General features: G+C 41.7%; 2 long non-coding RNA genes and 1 pseudogene across 2 annotated transcripts; 2 read left to right on the forward strand and 1 right to left on the reverse strand.

The window, feature by feature from the left end:
• Positions 1-653: 653 nt before the first annotated feature.
• LOC111962987 (lysocardiolipin acyltransferase 1-like) lies at positions 654-4,864 on the reverse strand (annotated as a pseudogene).
• Positions 4,865-7,605: 2,741 nt separating this feature from the next.
• LOC139027638 (uncharacterized) lies at positions 7,606-10,067 on the forward strand. Its single transcript, XR_011479758.1, has 3 exons — positions 7,606-7,667; positions 8,036-8,089; positions 9,817-10,067. It is a non-coding gene; the product is annotated as an uncharacterized lncRNA (long non-coding RNA).
• Positions 10,068-11,401: 1,334 nt separating this feature from the next.
• On the forward strand, positions 11,402-11,946 carry LOC139027673 (uncharacterized). Its single transcript, XR_011479794.1, has 2 exons — positions 11,402-11,727; positions 11,886-11,946. It is a non-coding gene; the product is annotated as an uncharacterized lncRNA (long non-coding RNA).
• Positions 11,947-23,391: the final 11,445 nt, after the last annotated feature.

Raw genomic sequence — 23,391 nt, forward strand, 5'->3', positions numbered from 1 at the left:
CTGCAGTTCACAAGTACCTTAGCAGCGATGCGCGGTGGAACTGCCCTGCCCAGTTTTGGCAGACTACTACATTCCGTTTGATTCCTTTTTACATCACATGGCTGATTTTTGCCTTTGAATTTCCTGGTGCAAAAGCTACTTCCAGCATGTATACAAAAAGGATCAGGTTTACAGGTTTATCGAGAGGTAATCACTGAAAACAGCTTAGCTCGTCTATAAAGGCTCAATGTAAATGGATTGACAGTAGCCTTAATGTGTTACACAGTGTTCAGATTCCCTGCCGCCAAACACTTTAAGTGCACGATTGACTCATCACTTCGACTGAAAGCATTCAGTTCTACCGGTAATCACTTTTTGTTGGCTAATGATTGCTTGCAGAACCAGTGATTAATTTGGCTTGACTAATGGATAATATACATTGGCTAAACACAGAACAATAATGGCAAAAATGATCACAGTATACACACATCTAATGTATGAGTGCTGTATACTATGGCTCTGTTCCATCACTTAAAATAAATAAATACATAACCAAGGGACAACATACAAAACAATAATAAAATCCATTTAAAACACATAGCTATAACTGAACTAAGAAATAGTATTCTGGCTATTATTATGACACTCTGGTTCAAGAATGATATGAAATAAAATCATATAAGACCCAGAGCCAGAGGTCTGCGAAGTAAGGTTATGAAGGAGCTCCAGTAGAACAGAGAGGCTGTTTTGATCAGAGCCATGTGGAGCTCTGTCTTACAGGGGGGCACGCGGCACACTCCCTGTGGAAAGCCCAGGGGCTCAGCGGCGTAGAGGTCACTCAGGCGGACCTCCCTTTTAAGCCCAGTGCTCCTGGGTCCTTTTATTTTTTAAATTTTATTTCACCTTTATTTAACCAGGTAGGCCAGTTGAGAACAAATTCTCATTTACAACTGTGACCTGGCCAAGATAAAGCAAAGCAGTGCAACAAAATCAAACAACACAGAGTTACACATAAACAAACGTACAGTCAATAACACAATAGAAAAACATCTATGTACAGTGTGTGCAAATGTGGAAGAGTAGGGAGGTAGGCAATAAATAGGCCATAGAGGCGAAATAATTACAATTTAGCATTAACACTGGAGTGATGGATGTGCAGATGATGATGTGCAAGTAGAGATACTGGGGTGCAAAAGAGCAAGAGGGTAAGTAATAATATGGGGGTGAGGGTATGCTATTTACAGATCGTCAATGTACAGGTATAGTCCTGCAGGTCGGAAGGGGAGGATGGAGGCCTCGCAGCAACGCACATGGAAGTGGATCTCCCGGGGGAACTCCCCCAGGATCAGGTGGCGCTCTGTCTGGGGGATGTTTTTGGGGTAGGCCACGGTGATGTCATGGATGGCATCTAGGTTGTTTCCTGTAAAGGAAGGGAGGGGTGGTTACACAACCTGTATGACCAACGTCGTGCATCTTTATTTTAACCGTGGGGTTTGTGCAGACGCTGATGTGGAAGACCCATACACTTGAGTCAATGTAACTAAAGAAGTGAGGGAACAAGTCCGATGACATCACCGCGGTTCAGAACACCGGCCAGCTAAGCGCCACAAGCGGCAGTACTTAAGACTGCTGGAGGGCTGCCAGGATTATCTAACAAGGCAATATGAGATGCCTGGGAGCGCTGTAATGTGTCACAGTGTTGATGAAGCACTAGTCTGAGATTTCTAAAGAAAAACAGGTAACACTGTTTTATGTGGCTTGTTATTTTTTTTATTTAACCTTTATTTAACCAGGTTCATCTCGTTGAGATAAAAATCTATTTTCCCTTCACACTTGAATCATTTGAATGACATAGGCTAACACTCGTCATAACAAATGCTAACTAATGAGGACTACAATACAAAGTCACTAAAACACCCTTGGTTAAACTTTAGTGCATGTCGTGCAAAATGGGTAAAGAATAACAGTATATATCGAAAAAGTGAACACCTGACCGTTGCGGAGAGAGTCCACGGTGAATCCGGTGGGGCGGTGATGCAGCACTTCTTGCTCTAGTGTAGTCTACAGGAGGGAGAGGACAACAGAGAATGTGAAATAGCCTCAATAATATTGTCGACATCTATAATAATTGACTGTCACAAGATGAAATTTTACATTCAATTCTTGGATAGGGTTTAACACACTACTGTAAGAGTGAGAGAACATTGGTTTTATACCATGTTCTTCCTAAATATTAATAAAATATCATTTTTTATCAAGTTGATTTAATTAAAAGATATGACACTAGCCTAGGTGGAGCTCTACACCTGTGGATCCCTAGTTATCCTCTGAGGGACAATGCTAAGACATTTTTGATCCAGAAAGGGTCACAGAAATAGTCAGGGGGGCACACTGATCCAAATCCCACCACCAGCCATCCGGCAGAGTAGGAGGGAATGTAGGATGTATTACTAAAACTATTACTTCTAATGTGTCATATATCTGGCCCTGGGTCTGTCAGTCAAACTGATTTTAAGAACATTGTATGCACATACACAGAGATACACATAGACCACACATACATCCTCAGGGAGTTACAGTATAAAACCGATGTTAACAGGCTTGGGGATGAGAGCTGGAAACAGTTGATGCAGGGTGCTCATGTCCTATCCAACAATCATTGCCCTGGTTGGCTGGTTGGCTGATGTCACTGAAAGCTGTTACCGGTCAGGTCAGTGCCCTCAGGGAAGAGGAGGAGCTGCAGGGGCTCTCTGATGTCACAGAAGTATTCCAGCATGTTCTCCATGTGGCTGTGGTCCTCCTCCTGTGGCTGTGGTCCTTGATGAAGATGAAGCACTGTGTAACCCATGCTGAGGTGTGTGTGTGCGCACATGTTTATGTGTGTGTGTGCGTATGTTGCCTATACCCACCTTGAGGTAGATCTTCTCCAGGCGCAGGTAGCTATACCTCAGCAGGCAGCACCACAGGAACATCCACTCCAGGTGGGTCCGGTGGTTCATGATGATCACACTGCGCTCCCCTGGGATGAAGCCATCACCCGTGATCACCACCATTACCCCAAACACCAGCTCCAGCAAGGCCTGCACAGAGGGAGGGAGGAAGGAAGGAAGGAAGGAAGGAAGGAAGGAAGGAAGGAAGGAAGGAAGGAAGGAAGGAAGGAAGGAAGGAAGGAAGGAAGGAACAGAAAGACTGTCATTAAATTTGGTCCTACTGTATTCCACTGTATTTGCATTCTTATTCAGAAGAGCACCCCGTATAAACCTCATCATCTCTAGACAAAAACAAAAAGGCCAAGAATAGTACAAAACAAGGTCAGTGAGAGGTCAAAAAACATCAGGGCAAGAGATTAAGAAAGGTCTAGGGAACACATCAAAGATGTGGTTAGGTTAGGAGGTCAAAACCAAAAAGGCAAAACAGTTAAACCACAGTGGTCAAACAAAGGTGATAAAAAAGACAGACATAAGTAAGAAGATGCAGAGGTAAGGAACACAGACAGAGACAGGAACAGATTGGTGTAAATATATGAACCACATGCAGGGTGAGCCAGGTGGCCACGATAGAGTTTGTGATCCAGCGGTACCAGGCGGGTGACATCAGCATGAGAGGAAGCACAGGGACTAGCATTAAGATGCTGCCAAGGAAACTACCCAGAAACAGGGTCACCACAAAGTAAAGCCCCCGCACCGACACCGCTATACCTGGAAGAGAGAGAGAGAGAGCGAGAGATGATTTCACATTTATATTTGGACTCTCTTAATGCGTCAGTGAACTTGTTAGTTCACTACAGTAAAAGCAGTTAAACTGATCATGAAGCAGATATACTGTACATAGGACATTAACACTCCCAAAGTAAGCTAATCAATTCTCTAGAATTCTCTGGGGATATGGAATTGCAAGCTTAGGAGTAATGAGGAAGGTTTTGATGAATCAGTTGCCTAATGTAAGACAAATGGAGTTATCAATGTCCTCATAACTAGTAAACCCTCCTGTTCTGTTCATCTTCCTAAACACTTCCACACAAACAGTGGAAAAACCAAGGCAGACATTCCTATTGTGGAATGTAAATAGGGATTGGAGCCAGGAGTTTCTTACTGTTAAAATGCTGTGAGCAGGGAGACTGGATTTTATGCAGCTCGCCCGACAACCTTTTTTTAGACATGAACATTTCACATTTCCACTGAATAGCCTAAATATTTTTGCATATAACTCAGCCTACAGCTGTCTTTTGTTGGATCATGCTTTCGAGAATGATGCCATCTGGGGCCCACTCAATACTGTCATACGCCTTGGCCTATATTCCATTTTCTTTTCAAAGCTACTGCTGTATTACAGTAGGTGTTATTTCTAATAAATCAGACGTAACATAAACATGCTGAAACTCAAAACCCAGTACAGAGACTTTGACAGCTGATGGCAAATTTCCATATGATCATGTCAGATGATATCTAGTCTTGCCCCACAGGGACCCTTTGTGTCTACTAGTGTTCATAGAAATCAGTTGCTGAGTGGAGGAGTGTATCGGATTTAGGTTTATGGGGCCTTAACAGCTCAGTATTGCCAAGCATGAACCAATGAGCATATCCTAACAAAAAGTATAAACCCAGCAGGTGGGACAAAGTTTCCCAGAACTACTGTCAGTGTCACCTATTACCCTAAAAATGGGAATGTTGGCTACGTATGCTATGCATGTGGCTTTGGATAAAAGTATAGGCCTATGAAGAAAGAAAAAATCATAACACTAAATCAGTAGAACATATGGCTTTATTCATGCTGTTAGTCTTTATTGCTTGGTCTTGCTGACGCAGTGAACCTGAGCTCGGCTACAGGGAGTTCTGCTCTACCAAGCAGGTGTTTAGAACTGTGGTTCACACTCCTCCACCTCCATTACCGCTGTAATCGCACAAGTCTCCCGGTTCCATCCCCCTCACGTAATTACGACCACGCTTAGCAACAGCAGTACCATTACACGGCAGGTCTCCCGGTAGCAGCATTCAAAGTGGTTGATGGAATAACAACTCAGGTGTGTGTGTCATACAGAGCCGGGATGGGGGTTTAAGGGTTGTTGTTTTTTAGTAATGGAAAATATGAAGCACGGGAGAGGTGAGGAACACGATGGTCAGCACAATTGTCACAATTACGCCTCCCTGTTACTGCTCTCCCCATAACATACCCCCCCCCCCCCCACACACACACACACACACACACACACACACACACACACACACACACACACACAACACACACACACACACACACACACAACACACACACACACACACACACACACACACACACACCACACACACACGTGTTGGCCGGAACATGCTAAGCACACACACCTTTATGGTCCCCAGAGGATGAGAGGTGAAAAGTGATAAAGCCATCACATCATGATTTTTTCCAACCCCCAGGACACAAGGGATGTAGGCTATTCACCCGCTCACGGAAAACATTTTCTTTCCATGTTCAATGGTGTATGACTAATAAAATCATAGAAAATGTGATTAAGTCCATATAATGAGGGTTGATTAAATGTTTATTCAATCTAGCCTAACTGCAATGAAACATATATATCTGCTCGTAGTCTGACCCTGCATAATCTGGAAATCATTTTGAGTGGAGACCAGATATCACCATAGAGGAAATGGAAATGAAAGGTCAACCATGTCTAAACAGCAAGCCGAGTCGTGCCCATTCTTGGTTCTCTGCTCTCAAAACCATTAGGCAGAGTAATTCAACGTGTGAGTTAGGCTAGCTGAACAACCCTCTCTGTTGCAGTGGAAAAACAGAGAGGACTTCAACCCCTGGGTTCCATCTCCACTGTGCTCACAGCTAATTGCTGCCTGCTGTCTGTGATGAGTGGTGCAGTTCGCAGGGAGGGGAGGGTGCGTGTTAGTCAGTGGGGAAAAGAACAACGCTTTAATAACTTTTACCCATTGGATCTCTGATAAAGATCAGGGAGAGTACAAAAAAGCCAGAACACAAACACACACCCAGATACACACACACACTCACACCAGTAAAAAGGCTTAGTTGTGCCAATGATCAATACGCAGCCTGTGGACCTAGTCAGTACATACAGTAGACTGTAAGGTTAACCTACTTTCAATATGAACTGTGCATGTAATAGACAGGGCACACTGATTGCACTTGAATAGGACAATGGGGCCAGTGTAGCCCATTCATAGATGCTAACCACCTTTAGCGTCTATGAGTGAAGGTATCTTCTGGCCTGGGAAGTTCTGTTAACACTCATCTCTTACGGTACAGTTTTGGAAACATAAGGAACATATCTTTCATATCAGCAAGTAATAATAATTATAAAAAGGTTCAATTACTACACACCTTTATAAGGTTGGGGTTAGTGTTCCCACACAGCCATATCTCCATTGTACAGCGTTTGTTTACGGAAGACAGACAGAAGACAGAGGCGACCACCTGTGCTAATTAGCTATCTAGCGTGTTCAAACACCTTTGTGTACGTGTAACTGGGGAGGAATTGTAGTGAAAGTGTAGTTCGTCGGTTTTAGGGACACAACTGTATGGATCTGTGCAAACCGGCTACAGTAAGTGTATACTTTTTATTTGAAAGATTCTTTCTTGCTGATATGAAAGATAAGTGATGATAATTGACGTTTCTAAACGTTAAAACAGAGTGTCGGGATTGTAGTTCACATGGTCCCCCTGGTAAGCAGTGCTTATAGCTAAAAATTCTTTGGATAATGCCTTGGGTTCTAGAGAGCAAGTGCCAGTGCAGTGATGACTTCATATCTAAGAGGCCGACCACTCAGTTAGGACTCTCATCAGGGGGTAGGGCAGTTGACCCGGATACTGTGCCCACAGAGGCCCACATAAAGCACTGCCATCCCTCCTCCAGAAAGAAACACCTTGTGCAGAATGTGTGTGCACTTGTGTGTAAAGCTTTCTAAAAATCTCATCAAGAATGATAAGGCCTAGAAGTGTTTGGAATGTGATCAGGAGATAGCCTGCTCATTTCGCTAATGGACATCACCACTGTGAGGATTTGTGTTGGTGTCAGAACACATAGAGGGCAAATGGGCTTATTATGGGTTGTGCTTAATCCCTGGAAAATAACTAAATTTGACAGAGAGAATGCAGTTTAATGAGGTTGATGCTGCAGTCTAAACTGGAAGAAAAACATCAAAAGCACAGTAGTTAGTAGACTCTTCATTTATTCATCATGAGCTGAGCCATTTTCACATTCCAACAGCACACCTTGATTTCAACTCAATGACAGGGATTATTGGGTAGATTACCAGCTAAATCCTTTTTAGCTACTGCAATGACCTGGCAGTGTGGAAAGCATCACTGCTTGGTATGGCAACAGCACCGCCCTCGATCGCATGCCACTACATTAGGGTGACCAGACGTCCCCGGAAATGTCCCAGTTTTTAACTGTGCGTTAAAAACAGACTGCAAAGTGAAATAATATTTTACGTGGCAAGAAAGACCGGGCATCAGAGTCTACCGGTTGACGTCTCAATCTTGTTGTGCTTGTTTTGTCCAGCAGAGGGGGCCGCTCGCTATATCAGTTTCATTCACTCTTCTACTTCTTCTAACTACTTGCTCGCGCTAGTTTTAGAGAAAACTGCTGTGGAAAACTCAGCCAGAAGCTAGCAAGTGTCAAATGAATCCATAACATCACCACAAACGTCTTTTCAAGCCAGGTAAGTTCAAGCCAGGTAAGTTACACTCGTTTGAGATACTAGCTAATGATGTTCTTTCACAACTTATTTTATAGTTAAATGCTCTGCGTTATATGGTTTTAAATAGGTTATGCTAGCTAACATTAGCTATGTCGACTAAGGTATCTAGCTAGGTTAGCCAGCTACTGTCATGGTAGCTAGGTTAAAAAACATTCACATGTAAACATGCAGTGGACGGGCTATTTTGAAAATATGATTATATTAAATTAATACACAATTATGAGAATATTTATTTGTAGATTACAATTTTAATGGTTTGGCATTATAAGTAGTGTGAAAATATATTTTGAAATTTTCATGGATAACATTAGCATAATGTTTTCTGTTAGAGAGTGGAGAGGAGGAAGACTGGATAGGAAGAAGAGTGAGATAGAGGAGGAAAGGTAAAGATATGATTACAGAGCCTGCCAATTTATTATTCCAAACAATGTTTTTGAGATAAAATACAAAATGAGGCAAGCTATGGGAATCTGTTAACCAAAGTATTTTATAGTGTACTATTTATTATTAAAGATTGGAGAAGAAGGAAAAATTAAGGGAGTAAAGAGTGAAGCGAGGAGAGTGTGGAAGAGTGAGGTGGAAAGGTAAAGAGAAGGAAAGGAAGAAAGATCAGGAAGACGATTGGAGGAGAAGAAAAAGTTGAGAGTAAGAAGTGACACAAGGAGAGTGAAGAAGAGCAGACAGAGAAGGTACAATGGCTCTTTCCAAGAAACGGAAATGCCATTTTGATGGCCATTTTGATGGCCAACACGATGAGAGAATTTCCATTTATACGCTCAGGTCAAGACGATAGAATGGTTAACTGCACCCTTTGTAATTCCTCTTTTTCAAATGGCAGTGGGTGAAGAACGGCAGTGGTAGAACATCAACAGACAAAAAAAGCATAAAGCCTCTCTGATTGGCCGTGTTGGTATGCCCTCTGTCACCACATTCTTCAAGAAGGTAGAGCCTTCCCAAGACGAATATGATTTAGCTGTGCAGGAGGGTGTCTTTGCATACCACACTATGCGACACAATCATAGTTACAGATCTATGGACTGCACAGCACAACTGACACGAAAGCTTTATGAGCTGAAGTTTACATGTGCTAGGACAAAATGTGACGCCACAGTGAGTAACGTGTTAGCACCATGGGCAACTACTTTGGTAACACAGGACCTAGACCAGGTTGAATTTGTGTCCCTGGCCATTGATGCGTCCAATCATGGACATGTAAAGCAGCTGCCAATAGTAGTCAGATATATGGTGGCAACACATCTGTGGAAACAAAACTGCTTGATTTTGTTGAATTGAAAGGAGAAACAGCAGAGGAGATTGCAGCTGAGTCCTGGTGGTCATCCAAAAATGTAACCTGCAAAACAAAGTCGTGGCATTCTCTGCCGACAACACAAATACCAACTTTGGAGGACTGAATAGGCTGGGGAGGGTCAATGTCCATACCAAAGTTAAAAATGCTCTGCAGCGGGAGGTGATTGGCTTAGGTTGTCCTGCCCACATCATTCATAACACGGCCAGAACAGCTTTGGATATGATTCCCCTTGATGTTGAGTACCTGCTCACAAAGATATTTTCATATTTTCACCGTCAGAGTAGAAAGACTGAAGAGCTTTTGTGAGTTTGTTGGCCAGGAGTACCATAACATTTTATGACACAGCAATGTTCGCTGGCTGTCCATGCTCCCTGCTCTAGAAAGAGTGCTGAAAAGGTATGTGCCATTGAAATCCTTTTTTCTTTCTGAAGACAAATGCCCTGTTGTCCTGTGAACAATGTTCGAAGATCCACTGACTGAACTTTGGCTGGACTTTGTCCATGGAAACTTGACCGTATTCAGTGACACGATCAAGATGCTTGAAGGCCAGGACCGCTGTGCTGTGGAGTCAGCTGCTATTCTGAGAAACATTGAGGCAGAATTGACTGCAAGACGTGATGACAACTTCATTCCAGTTTTGGTCAGATGACTTCTGAGAGAGCTAGAGGGAAATGGTGCAATGTCTAAAGAGAGCTTTCTCAAAACATCCCAATCATTCTTCACTACGGCTGTGAACTACTTGCAGGCATTGGGAAAGCACACAGATAATCTAAAACATTTACATTGTTTCCTTTTAAAAAGGCAACCTCAGCGTGAAGAGATCCAGAAGGTAGCAGCCACACTGCAGGAAAAATGCCCCCATGTGACCATCAATGAGGATGCATTGTTTGACGAGGTTGCTGGCCTGCAAGAGTTCCTAAAGGGGGGATCGCTTGAAGAATGGAAAACATCGGAGACACCGCTTAGTCAGAGATGGAGCACGGTGGTTACCCACTTCAAAGAGAACGACATCCCACACACTAACCTGGCTAGATTAGCGTCTGTTGTCGTGTGCTTACCTGGAAGTAATACACCAGTCGAGAGAGTGTTCTCCCAAATGAATGATATATGGACAGCAACAAGAAATAGGTTCACTGTTCCTGCCATCAAGGTCATGCTTATTGTGAAGACAAACTTCAACCTCCCCTGCCAGGAGTTCATGGAGAAGCTGGCCAAAGACAGAGCAATCCTGAATAAGATACATTCTTCTGAGAAATATACAGATTAGGTTGGTATAAGTATATTATGTAGTTACCAACCTCATCATCATCTTATTTCTTTATTATGTTGTTAAGTATTTCACATAGACTATTGTCTGTTTTTTCAAATTTTCTCATGTTCTCTTCTGCTCTTATTCTACCCAGACTACCAGGACCACTGAATGGCTGTTCAGATCGGACAGTTCTGTCTTTTCTGTAGTGTTTCTGTAATATAGTTGTGTTCTCTATCACAGTGTGCCCGTTAGACTAAATACATGAAACCGGAATTGTACCCTTTTTTTATTTCATAGATAATAACATTGGATATTTTATTGATATATTGACCGCCGAACTGGAAATGTCCCCGGTTTAAATTTCAGAAATCTGGTCACCTTACACTACATAGGGTGGTGCGGACAGAACCAGTACATCATCCAGGACCTCTAAATTAGGTGATGTACGTGACATTAAACCATAAAACTTTTCCAACTTCACATGCAATACCTAGGCTAGTTCTGCACCCCTAAACAAATAAAAAAGGTCTTAATGTGTGTTCCTGTAAACATAATTGCTAGCTAGCTAGTTTCCCCCCCCCAAAAACAAAAGCAATGCTTTAACTGAAATGTAATATACTCTTTACTAACTAGTATATGCTTTTATTTTAGCTGCTTAGTTAGCATGCTAGATTCACTAGCTACCTCAGCTTTGCCAGTCCTGGTAGACAGTTAGCCTAACGTTAGCAAGCTAGCCTAAATAACAGCTGCTGGCAATGGCTGGCTTGCTAACACAGGCTTATAAACTGGTTCGCCAAAAGAAAGTTTCACTCAGTATCAGAGGATCATGAGAAATGTAAACATTTGGCAAAAAGTGTTACCCACCTGAATGTTCTTCGCTTCAAATTCACTACAAAAGAGCACCTGTTGGGTGGGGCAAGACGAAATGTAAACAACTTGGTTGCAACATAGCTACTAGCCAGCTAGCATTAGCAAGCTAGCATAAAACCAGTTGCTGAAGCGAAACCTCTTTTGCGGACACGCTGGTTGTTGTGAACGCATGCTTGGTAGATGCACAAATATTATTTTTGTATATTAACATTGCATTATTATGAAAGTTAAATGTGAGATGGATGCATGCTTTGCAGCTGTAACTGCCAGTTAGACTTACAGGTTATGTCGTTGTTTTGTGTTTGAATTGTTTACGTGTCCGCTGTGCGGGGAAATGATAAGAGAAGCGGAACTACGTAGCTAATAACTGTTGTAACGGGGATCCTTATTGTAGCAACACACTTTTGGAGGGAAAGCAATCCCGCGCTGTGTTAGCTAAGTTTTCATGTCATCGGGTGTAGTTCATAAAGTTTGAAGCGTATATGTTAGGATGGTAACGTTATAATAATTAAGGATGAAGCGTGAATTCATGCCAGGAATAATAAGTGTGAAGCTTGATTTCCTCCCTTCTGTAATAAGCAGCCAATGAGGTATTTTTCCTTTATTCATGTGTTTAATCTAATACTGTTATAGCGCCGGCTAAACTGTTTATGTATGTAAGCACTTCAGAGTTATACCAGGCTAATAAGTCACTCGTAAGATAAGGTTGTAAGAGTGTGCTTAACTGTATTTTTCATTTACTTTATAGTTCTCACGGAAGGTGATAATTCTGACTAAATCTACAGAATAAAGCCGCCAGTTAAAATCAAGGAACGGTTGTGCTCGTGGTTACTGGAGGGAGCTACAGCAGCCGCCATAGCTAGCTAGCTAACCTTTTAACTCGAATGACCTCTCAACTTCTTACTCTCACCCAAGCACATGCCATCAGAGGACCCTGTTTATGTGGGCTGGGTGAGGAAAAGTGGACAGCAGGCCTGCTGTGTTGAAGGCTTGAAGGGGACTCGAACAGCTTTATCAGACTCCCTCCTCTAATCAAAGTGCATAAGAGAGAAGAAGATAGTGTTGGTGATTATGTGTATTTGAGATGCAAATAATTAGCAATCAACTGTATGTCATAATGATTGTGATCTGGAATCTCTGCTCCAAGCCTTTTAAAGGAATGACAAAGATCAAGCTGGTGTCATTTTGTTATTTTACCCAAAGTTGTGACCAGTTCCTCTGTTACTAAATTACCACAGCAGTCAGTGAAGTGTTAATTTCTCTATCTCTCAAGACATTCCATGGCCTGCTCCCTGTGTCATGCACATTGTCTGAGTGGGCTGTAGGGGTTTATCAGTTAACATCTCCAGGGTCAGCGCATCACTTCAGAGGGATACTGAAAGCTATGCTGTGAAACAACCTCACTGAGTTCTATTTCAATGCTAGTTCACATTTGACAACAGAGAAAGACACAGATCAGATGAGCACACACAACCTTCCTGTTGAATGGTGCCTGCAAGCTCAAACTGAAGAAGAAAACACGTGATGACCTTATCCATCATCAGTACCACAGAATTTTTGACAAGAGTATTTAAGTTAATGGACCACGTGAAGAGGCGACACTACAAGTCCCTCTTGAAATAGCCTACTTGGCTTTTAATTAAACATGTCAATGCGACACTCAGCGGTATGCTTCCATTTCTCAGAAGAGATTATTAATGAAAGAACCTGGGTGAAAAAAATAGGGTGAAAACATTCAACACATAACAGTGTAAGAACATTGTCGTTTCACTTTGTCTGCGACAGACTCGGACTGTGAGAGACAGAGGATGTCTTTTTCGGGCATTGGACATTGTGTCTTGGGTTTATTTTCAAAGGAGTCTATAGATAGCGCTTTAACAAGACTTTATTGGAGAGAAAACATTTCTTCTGGTTTGTTGTTTTTAAACATTCTTGTCCCTTCTGACCCCTTGTACTTTTCGGGAGATGTGGCAGCCAGTGGGGAGGTGTGATGTTACTGACCAGAGCTAGGCTAGGTTTCTAGTACAGAGACTCATGAGGCAGGGTAAATTCAAAACAAAATTGATTTTATTGCCTATAAGGTTCCAACCTAAACGATCTCTTCAAGAATCAAGAAATGTTCAGCAAATAAAACTTGCAACTAGAGCAACCTGCTCTCTAAGTCCTCTTCCCCTGTGAAGGGAAACCAGCAGCTGATAAGTGTGGCTTCTGATTGAGTAGCCAGCCACACCCTTAACGAGTTTATTGAAGTCAGCCGTGCCTGTTCATCTTCAAGCCAGTGTGCACATTCCCGGCTGACTGATTGGCTTGTGGTGCTGGACATGGACATTAGGTGGATGACCCTCATGGTGCCATACTCCTTTCTTCTCATGAGGGAAGCCGTCAGGGGACCAACGATGACCCATCCCAAGGATTCAAGCTGATAGCTGAATTCCAGGCTGACCACCTGGCGTGTTGTGCTGGTCGTGTTAGGAGGGTTGGCCCCTGACAGCTTCACAGGAGAAAAGAGAGGGGAGGAGAAAGGGGTGCATGGGGTTCAGAAAAGAGACAGGGATGATTTAACCCAAGTCTTCTTCCCATTCACCCCACCCCTCTTATTGGGTCTTGCATAATTGTCTAATTTCCTTATCTCCTGTCTTTCTCTTGTTACTCTCTCTCTCTACCACATCTCTCTCTCTCTCTACCTCATCTCTCTATAACTCTCTCTCCATCTCTCCCCCCCCCATCTTTCTCTCTCTCTACCTTATCTCTCTCTCGACCTTCCTCTCTATATCTAATCTCTCTCGCTCACCTTCTCTCTACCTCATCTCTCTCTCTCTCTCTACCACATGTCAATTCAATTCAAAGGGCTTTATTGGCATGGGAAACATATGTTTACATTGCTAAAGCAAGTGAAATAGATAATAAACTAAAGTGAAATACACAATGACAAATGAACATTAAACATTACACCTCTCTCTCTCTCTCTCTCTCTCTCTCTCTCTTACTTACTCTTACTTACTCTTTCTCCCTCTCTCTCTCTCTGAATGGTGAGGTGAGGCTGTTTTTTCTACTCTGGGCTCCAGTCAATAAGTATTATGTTTTTTGGGGGGAAATCACACCATCATGTGTCACAATGTGCAAACATAGAGTGATTGAATTAACATAATACAATCAGTGACAAAGCTCCTTTGCTGTGCTGTAATCTTTTCAAATCTTCACCTTCCTTATCTTATCCTATCTTGACTTTATGTTATCTTTGTTGGCCTACTTTGTAAGTCACCAAATCATTCACGTGACTGTTGATGAACCCCTTGGCCCAAAGTACTTCATTACTATGCTCGCTCCCTTTGGCCAACGTACCTCTCGCTATACTCTCTCTTGGCCCAGCCCTACTCTGATCTCATCTACCCCTCCTTTATGTCTCTACCCATTCCCATCATTATCTCTTCTATTTCTTCTCTTGTTATGCCCGTATGTGTGTATCTCTCCCCCAATTAAAACAAATCTATTTTGTTTTAACAGTAGAGGGAGCACCCCCCTATCCACATCGACGGGACAGTAGTGGAGAGGGTAGTAAGTTTTAAGTTCCTCGGCGTACACATCACGGACAAACTGAATTGGTCCACCCACACAGAGAGCGTTGTGATGAAGGCGCAGCAGCGCCTCTTCAACCTCAGGAGGCTGAAGAAATTTGGCTTGTCACCAAAAGCACTCACAAACTTCTACAGATGCACAATCGAGAGCATCCTGTCGGGCTGTATCACCGCCTGGTACGGCAACTGCTCCGCCCACAACCGTAAGGCTCTCCAGAGGGTAGTGAGGTCTGCAGAACGCACCACCGGGGGCAAACTACCTGCCCTACAGGACACCTACACCACCCGATGTCACAGGAAGGCCATAAAGATCATCAAGGACAACAACCACCCGAGCCACTGCCTGTTCACCCCGCTATCATCCAGAATGCGAGGTCAGTACAGGTGCATCAAAGCAGAGACCGAGAGACTGAAAAACAGCTTCTATCTCAAGGCCATCAGACTGTTAACTTCTCTAGGATAGGCGGCAGCATTTTCACGTTTGGATGAAAAGCATACCCAAATTCAACTGCCAGCTACTCATCCCCAGAAGATAAGATATGCATATTGTTAGTAGATTTGGATAGAAAACACTCTGAAGTTTCTAAAACCGTTTGAATCATGTCTGTGAGTATAACAGAACTTATTTACCCCGAGGACAAACCATTCAGATATTTTTTTTGAGGTCACTCTTTTCAATGGATTTTCATTGGGAATACAGATTTCTAATTGACCTTCTTGCAGTTCCGACCGCTTCCACTGGATATCAACAGTCTTCAGAAATTTTTTGAGGGTTTTTCCTTTGTGTAATGAAGAAGTACGGCCATTTTGAATCAGGGTCACTTGTTGTGTCCTGTTTTTAGAGGCGCATGACCAGAAGGCTAGCTACAGTTTGTTTTAATCCTGTATTGAACACAGATCATCCCGTCTTCAATTTGATTGATTATTTACGTTAAAAAATACCTAAAGTTGTATTCCAAAAGTAGTTTGAAATGTTTGGGCAAAGTTTACAGGTAACTTTTGAGATATTTTGTAGTCAAGTTTCACAAGTTGGAACCGGTGTTTTTCTGGATCAAACGCGCCAAATAAATGGACATTTTGGATATATATCGACGGAATTAATCGAACCAAAAGGACCATTTGTTGTGATGTTTATGGGACATATTAGAGTGCCAACAACAGAAGCTCGGTAAGGCATGATATATTTTATTTCTGCGTTTGTGTCGCGCCTGCAGGGTTGAAATATGCTTCTCTCTTTTGTTACCTATGGTGCTAACTCAGATAATAGCATCGTTTTTGCTTCGCCGAAAAGCCTATTTGAATTCTGATATGTTGGCTGGATTCACAACCAGTGTAGCTTTAATTGGTGTTCTTTCATGTGTGATTTCATGAAAGTTAGATTTTTATAGGTAATTCTTTTGAATTTGGCGCTCTGCATTTTTACTGCTTTTGGCCAGTGGGATGCTACCGTCCCACATATCCCAGAGAAGTTAACTTCTTGACGCTAGGGTTCAGATTTTTATTTTTTAAATAACGTTCCCAAGGTAAACGGACTATTTCTCAGGTCCAGATCGTAGAATATGCATATAATTTACAGTTAGGATAGAAAACACTCCAAAGTTTCCAAAACTGTCAAAATATTGTCTGTGAGTATAACAAAACAGATTTTGCAAGGCGAAAACCTGAGGAAATCTAAACCGGACGTGATTTTTTATTTTTTTTTATCTGTGTTCTTGCCGTCTTCTTTCCATTTTAATGGGTATCAACCAGATTCCTTTTCCAATGGCTTCCTCAGGCTGTGACCAGGTTTAGACATAGTTTCAGGCTTTTTATTTTGAAAAATGAGCGAGATTTTCAAAAGTAGTCAGGTGTCTTTGATTAGTTCCTGCGCGCGAGAGAGTTGCTCTCCATTTTCCTTTCTCTCTTTTATTGAATAAGTTACGGTTCCGGTTGAAATATTATCGATTATGTATGTTAAAAACAACCTGAGGATTGATTATAAAAAACATTTGACATGTTTTCTACGAACATTACGGATACTTTTTGGAATTTTCGTCGAACGGAACGAGGCTGTAGTTTTCTGAACATAACGCGCAACCCAAATGGCGTTTTTTTGTTATAAAGTAATATTTTCGAACAAAAATAACTTTATTGTGTTAACTGGGAGTCTCGTGAGTGCAAACATCCGAAGATTATCAAAGGTAAGCGATTAATTTTATTGCTTTTCTGACTTTCGTGACCATGCTAATTTGGGGCTAGCTGTTCTAGCATTGATTGATACACTCACAAAAGCTTGGATTGCTTTCGCTGTAAAGCATATTTTCAAAATCTGACACGATAGGTGGATTAACAACAAGCTAAGCTGTGTTTTTGTATATTTCACTTGTGATTGCATGATTATAAATATTTTTAGTAATATTTTGCGCCCTGCAATTCAGCGGTTGTTTAGGAAAATGGAGTTGAGTCAGTATGTTGGCAGCAGCCACTCAATGTTAGTGGTGGCTGTTTAATAATGGAAATGTATGGAAATTGATCAAAAATGTATCACTAGACACTTTAAACAATGCCATTTAATATAATGTATATGTATATACTGTACTCTATATCATCTACTGCATCTTGCCATCTTTATGTAATACATGTGTCACTAGCCACTTTAAACTATGCACTTTTATGTTTACATACCCTACATTACTCATCTCATATGTATATACTGTACTCGATACCATCTACTGCATCTTGCCTATGCCGTTCTGTACCATCACTCATTCATATATCTTTATGTACATATTCTTTATCCCTTTACACTTGTGTGTAGGAGGTAGTAACTCTGTGGTTCTAAATCAATAGTTCTTTAGTGGTCTGAAAATGCCGGGAAACATTCACTTGCTTGACCATGCTGTAGGTCATGTAACTGTTTGTTACATGCAAAATGCTTTGTGAACTTCACCGGACAGAGATTCCTCTCTGGTTTGGTGATGAAACAAAGGTGTGGTTGAATTTATTATGCCATTCTTCTTCTTATTATATCGGCCTTTAGGCGGAGAACGAACGTACCTCTCCAGTCTGCCGTGGCTGCACTCCACTCTAATTGTGAGTGTCGTTTCTTTACAAATGCACATCCAATACCCTTGGTTCATGACCATTATTAAACCAATCACAAGCTTCAATCTGCCGTGGTTCACAGTGCAGTGGCAGGAGAATAATGGATCTTCCCGGTGAAGCTGTCGCGATTACATTGCTTGATTTAGAATTACAGGCACATATTATGTGCTCCGATTTCAAAATGATTTGCAGGCACAGTTGAAAAGTTAACGCACTGAATACATTGTGGATTAATTAGAAAATAAAAGCAGCATGATTGAGAAATAAGAGGTGTGCTGTGTGAAGAGGGTTAAATGTGGGTGACCCCTGGCCAATGCCTGAGAGTTGGCAGCACTGCCAATCCATGTGTACAATTGTGCAGTAGGTACAGTGTACAACAAGCAGTTGAGCATTTACACCGGTGGGCCCCCCTGGGTGTTCATGACTTTTTATTTAAACTGAACACTAAACAAAATAACAAAGAGAATAAGTGAAACCGAAACAGTCCTGTCAGGTGCAAAACACTAAACAGAAAACTTAGAAATAAAGAAACTACAATGCCCACCCTAGTCACACCCTGGCCTAACCAAAATAGAGAATAAAAACCTCTCTATGGCCAGAGCGTGACAGCCAGCTAACTAACATAAATAGCATTCCTCTCTGTTTGAGTCAAGTTGTTGAGTAAGCTAAATTAGCTGCATTAGCTAGCTAAGTAAGTGAAACTGAAAAATTACAACGAAATATAGCTGTCTCTCTCTCTGCTGCTTCTTAATTTTTGAAGAATTTTATTTGTTCAAAACTGTTAATCTATTGTCATTCTCTCTTGAGTCAACTATTCACCACATTTTATGCACTGCAGTGCTAGCTAGCTAGCTGTAGCTTATGCTTTCAGTACTAGCTCTGATCCTTTGATTGGATGTTTGTGCTGCAAGAGCTCTGATAGGTTGGAGGATGTTCTCCGGAAGTCGTCATAATTACTGTGTAAGTCTATGGAATCATGAGCCTCTAAGGGTTTGTATTAAAGTCACTGTACCCAGAGCAGGATGGAAAATATCTGTCCTCCAGCTACACCATGGTGCTACCCTACAGAGTGCTGTTGAGGCTACTGTAGACCTTCATTGCAAAACAGTGTGTTTTAATCAGTTATTTGGGGACATGTGAATATATTTAGTATATGTTTTTCTAAAAGGGATGTTTTTAAATGTTTCACTATTTAAATTTTTCTGTAATTCCTCCCCTGAAGAGCACGCACGCACGCACACACACACAGCAAACATACCATGCCATGGTTGGGCACAAAACAAATAATAAAATGTCATGTAACATTACATAACATGAAACGTGAGGCAGTGTATGTAACGGCAGTCAAGTATGGCAAACTTACTAGAACTACAGAGCAGTATAGTGAATGGTGGTTGGAGATGTCAGAGACAGAAGAATAAAGTAAGAGAGAGAGAGAGAGAGAGGGGGAGGGAGAGAGACAGAAGAATAAAGTAAGAGAGAGAGAGAGAGAGAGAGAGAGGGAGGGAGGGAGAGACAGAAGAATAAAGTAAGAGAGAGAGAGAGAGGGAGGGAGAGCGAGAGAGAGACAGAAAAAAAAAGAGAGAGAGAGAGAGAGAGAGAGAGAGAGAGAGAGAGAGAAAAAGAAAGAAAGACAGAGAAAAAAAAAGAAAGACAGAGAGAGAGAGAGAGGGGGAGGGAGAGAGACAGAAGAATAAAGTAAGAGAGAGAGAGAGAGAGAGAGAGAGGGAGGGAGGGAGAGACAGAAGAATAAAGTAAGAGAGAGAGAGAGAGGGAGGGAGAGCGAGAGAGAGACAGAATAATAAAGTAAGAGAGAGAGAGAGAGGGAGGGAGGGAGAGAGACAGAATAATAAAGTAAGAGACAGAAGAATAAAGTAAGACAGAGAGAGAGAGAGGGAGGGAGAGAGACAGACAGAAGAATAAAGTAAGAGAGAGAGAGAGGGGGGGGAGGGAGAGAGACAGAGAAATAGAGCCAGCAAGAGCTCATACTGTCCATAAGCCACTGTGTCAACCAACATATCATGCTTGTGCGAGAGGGTGTGTGTGGTGTGTGTGTGAGGGGTGTGGGTCCAGGTGTGAGTGTGAGTTTGTGTGAATGTGGGGAATGGTGCTGGGGTTAGAGGGGAGAGCGAGGGAATGAGAGAGCGAAGCGAGTTGTTGACTGCAGGAATCAGAGAAAAGTTGGGGGGTGAAGGGTTCAGACTGTGCTGACACACTGGGATCTGTGGCAGATTGTTTCCATAGGAAAGAATTCCAAGAATTGGCTAGGAGAGCTATCAGTAATATGCTGCGAGCACTTCGACAACAGTTTAATACATAGCCAGGCACCCATACACACACTCACTCATGCACATTCTCGCACCCAGCACCACAAGCCAACAACGGTGTGCGAGACACAATCCGTCCCCAGTGTCACTATGGAATTTCTGATGTTATCGCTGCCCAAATGAAAGCTGTCGCCCTTGCAGACCACCATGTACTTAAATGGTTGTTCACACAAGGACATTGCCAAAGAAATTACATTTATCGAACAACATGGAGGGCAAGAGAAAGAAATTGATTAAAATCAGATGTCAGTTCACTAAGGGGTTGCGTTATGTACTGTTGGAGCTAGTAACACAAACAATTTGCTGCACCTGCCATAATACCTGCAAATCTGTGTACACGACAAATAAACTTTGATATGATGTAACAACTACATGATTAGTTCTCGATTTACTCCAACTTGATTGAGGGATGGAGTGTTGGACCTTTGAACTGAGTGGATTTAATGCTACTGTTACGATGATGCCAGATAACTGATTTGAACAAAAACCTCTCTAACCTATATACTATAAACAATTAGATCCTGCAATGTCTTTTTTGTTTGTTTACTGTATTGTTTCCTATACATTTTTTAGCATTCTTATCACCAGAGTGTCATGACTATATAGCGGTGGCGACAAGACAAAGCAAGTCATGATTACTGATTGGCTGGGCCCAACCTTAAGAGAATCCAAGATGGTGTAGCAGTCGTACGTGTGTTTGTCTTGTCCCGTCTTGCCCCATGTAAATAGTCGGTTTCGTAATTTTTTTGGTATATATTTTAATCTCACTTTCCACCTACAATCTAAATATACTTTCCTGCAACCCGCTTCACCCAATGTGGTACAGATCTGCTATTTGTATATACGTTATAACTGGAACCTCCATCAGAAGCTAGCCAGCTAAATAGCTACTAGCTAGTAGTCACTGTTAGCCAAAAGATAGTAGTCACAAAAAGCAGAAAATGAGATAGAATTAATCACTAACCTTTGATGATCTTGTTGAGATGACCATCATCATATGACACTCATAGGATATCATGTTACACAATACATATATGTTTTGTTCGATTAAGTTCATATTTATATCCAAAAACCTCAGTTTACATCGGCGCCATGTTCAGAAATGCCTCCAAAATATCCGGAGAAATTGCAGAGAGCCACGTCAAATAACATAAATACTCATCATAAACCTTGATGAAAGATACATGTTTTACATAGAATTAAAGATAAACTTGTTCTTAATGAAACCGCTGTGTCAGATTTCAAAAAGCTTTACGGCAAAAGCTCAATATTCAATAATCTGAGAACAGGGTTCAGCCACAAAAGCAAGCCATACACTTCCACAAGAAATGTTCGTTTTGTTCGGTAATGTCCATCATTTATGTCCAAATAGCTATTTTTGTTAGCGTGTTTGGTAAACAAATCCACAGTTAGGAAGCGTGTTCACTAACAGCAGACGAAATGTCAAAAAGTTCCGTAACAGTCAGTATAAATATGTCAAACGATGTATTGAATCAACCTTTAGAATGTTTTTAACATAAATCTTCAGTAACGTTCCAACCGGAGAATTACATTGACTTCAGATGTGCGATGGAACAGAGCTCCCTCTCATGTGAACGTGCATGGTCAGAGCATGGTCAGGTAAGGATAGACCTTACTCAATCCCCTCTCATTCGGCCCCCTTCACAGTAGAGGCATCAGACAAGGTTCTACAGACTGTTGACATCTAGTGGAAGCCGTAGGAAGTGCAAACTCATCCATATCCCACTGTGTATTCAATAGGGTCTTGGTTGAAAATCGACCAACATCAGAATTCCCACTTCCTTTTTGGATTTTATCTCAGGTTTTTGCCTGCCATATGAGTTCTGTTATACTCAGACATCATTCAAACAGTTTTAGAAACTTCAGAGTGTTTTCTATCCAATACGAATAATAATATGCATATATTAGCAACTGGGACTGAGGAGCAGGCAGTTTACTATGGGCACCTCTGTGCACCTTTCATCCAAGCTACTCAATACTGCCACTGCAGCCATAAGAAGTTTTAAATAAAGTTTAAAAGAAAAACTTTTTCTTGCGCTCCCACGGCCTCATCATTATCAGCCTCTGTGTATTAATAACTCTTTATGCACTGCTTTTTTTCCAGCAAGGGGAGAATGTCAGCTCATTGTTGTTTCCAGGAAGTGTCCCAAAGACCTTGGGAGTGCCCCCTGGACAATCTGGGAGGCCCTTGCCCCCCCTCAGTCCCACCCCCTTCACTTTGATGGACAGCTCCAGGTACAAGTCAATCAAACTTGACCAGACCATGTTACAAGCACAAAGCAGTGAATCACCTGTAGTGTGTTTTCACAGAGACTTTCATTTGTTCCTGGAAAGTATAAGCATGTGTGTTTTCAGCATTGTACTATGTCACTGTTGCTAGCAATTCATAGCAATCTACAAACATCTTAAGTGACTTCAGAATTAGCAATATGCTTCAGTAGGATGTAGAGATTAAATAATTTTAGTGCCTGAGGGGGAGGTTAGAAAACAGGAAGATGTGTGGTCTGTGCTGCTATATATATTCTGTATACATGCATCAAGAACAAGGCAAGATGTGCAGGAAGTAAAACCAAAGGCACTAGATCCTGTAACCATGGCAGGTAAGGGAGATAAAATGTTTTTACAAAAGAAGAGTTTGTGTTTCTTGAAAGCAATATAATGCACTATAGGGTTACCCCAGAAAAAGTGGATTTTACCCCATAGCAGTGGATCTGCTTTTGCAACCTCTGACAGCACAAGGAATCAGTCAGACAGTTGGAAGCAAATTCAAATGTTTATTTACAACCTCTGATGAACAGAGTAAAGTGGTCTAAATATAAAAAATTACAGCAAAATGGCAGCTAATCTCCCTGAGCTTTACAAAAACTACACAGGACTTGTGGGTGACAGCAGAGAGACAAAGATATATTCTGTACAGAGCTCTAATGCCATGTATAGGGAAATGAAATGTGAGAGAGAGAGAGAGAGACAGAGATATTCTGTACAGAGCTCTAATGCCATGTATAGGGAAATTAAATGTGCGAGAGAGAGAGAGACATACAACGCTTCATATACAGTATCATAAATGAAATACATGAGTATTTTTTTCTCCAGAAAACATGCTTTTAACAATATACATCCTTCCAAGAAGACTGGACATGGAGCTGGCGATGTAGAATATAAATAGACAGCAAAACACCATTGGTCTTTCAAATTGCATACAAACCAAGTGGCAATTTATGAGACAGGATCAATGAGTTAGCCAACT

This window comes from Salvelinus sp. IW2-2015, linkage group LG4q.2 (genome assembly GCF_002910315.2).
Source record: "Salvelinus sp. IW2-2015 linkage group LG4q.2, ASM291031v2, whole genome shotgun sequence".
Lineage (NCBI taxonomy): Eukaryota > Metazoa > Chordata > Actinopteri > Salmoniformes > Salmonidae > Salvelinus > Salvelinus sp. IW2-2015.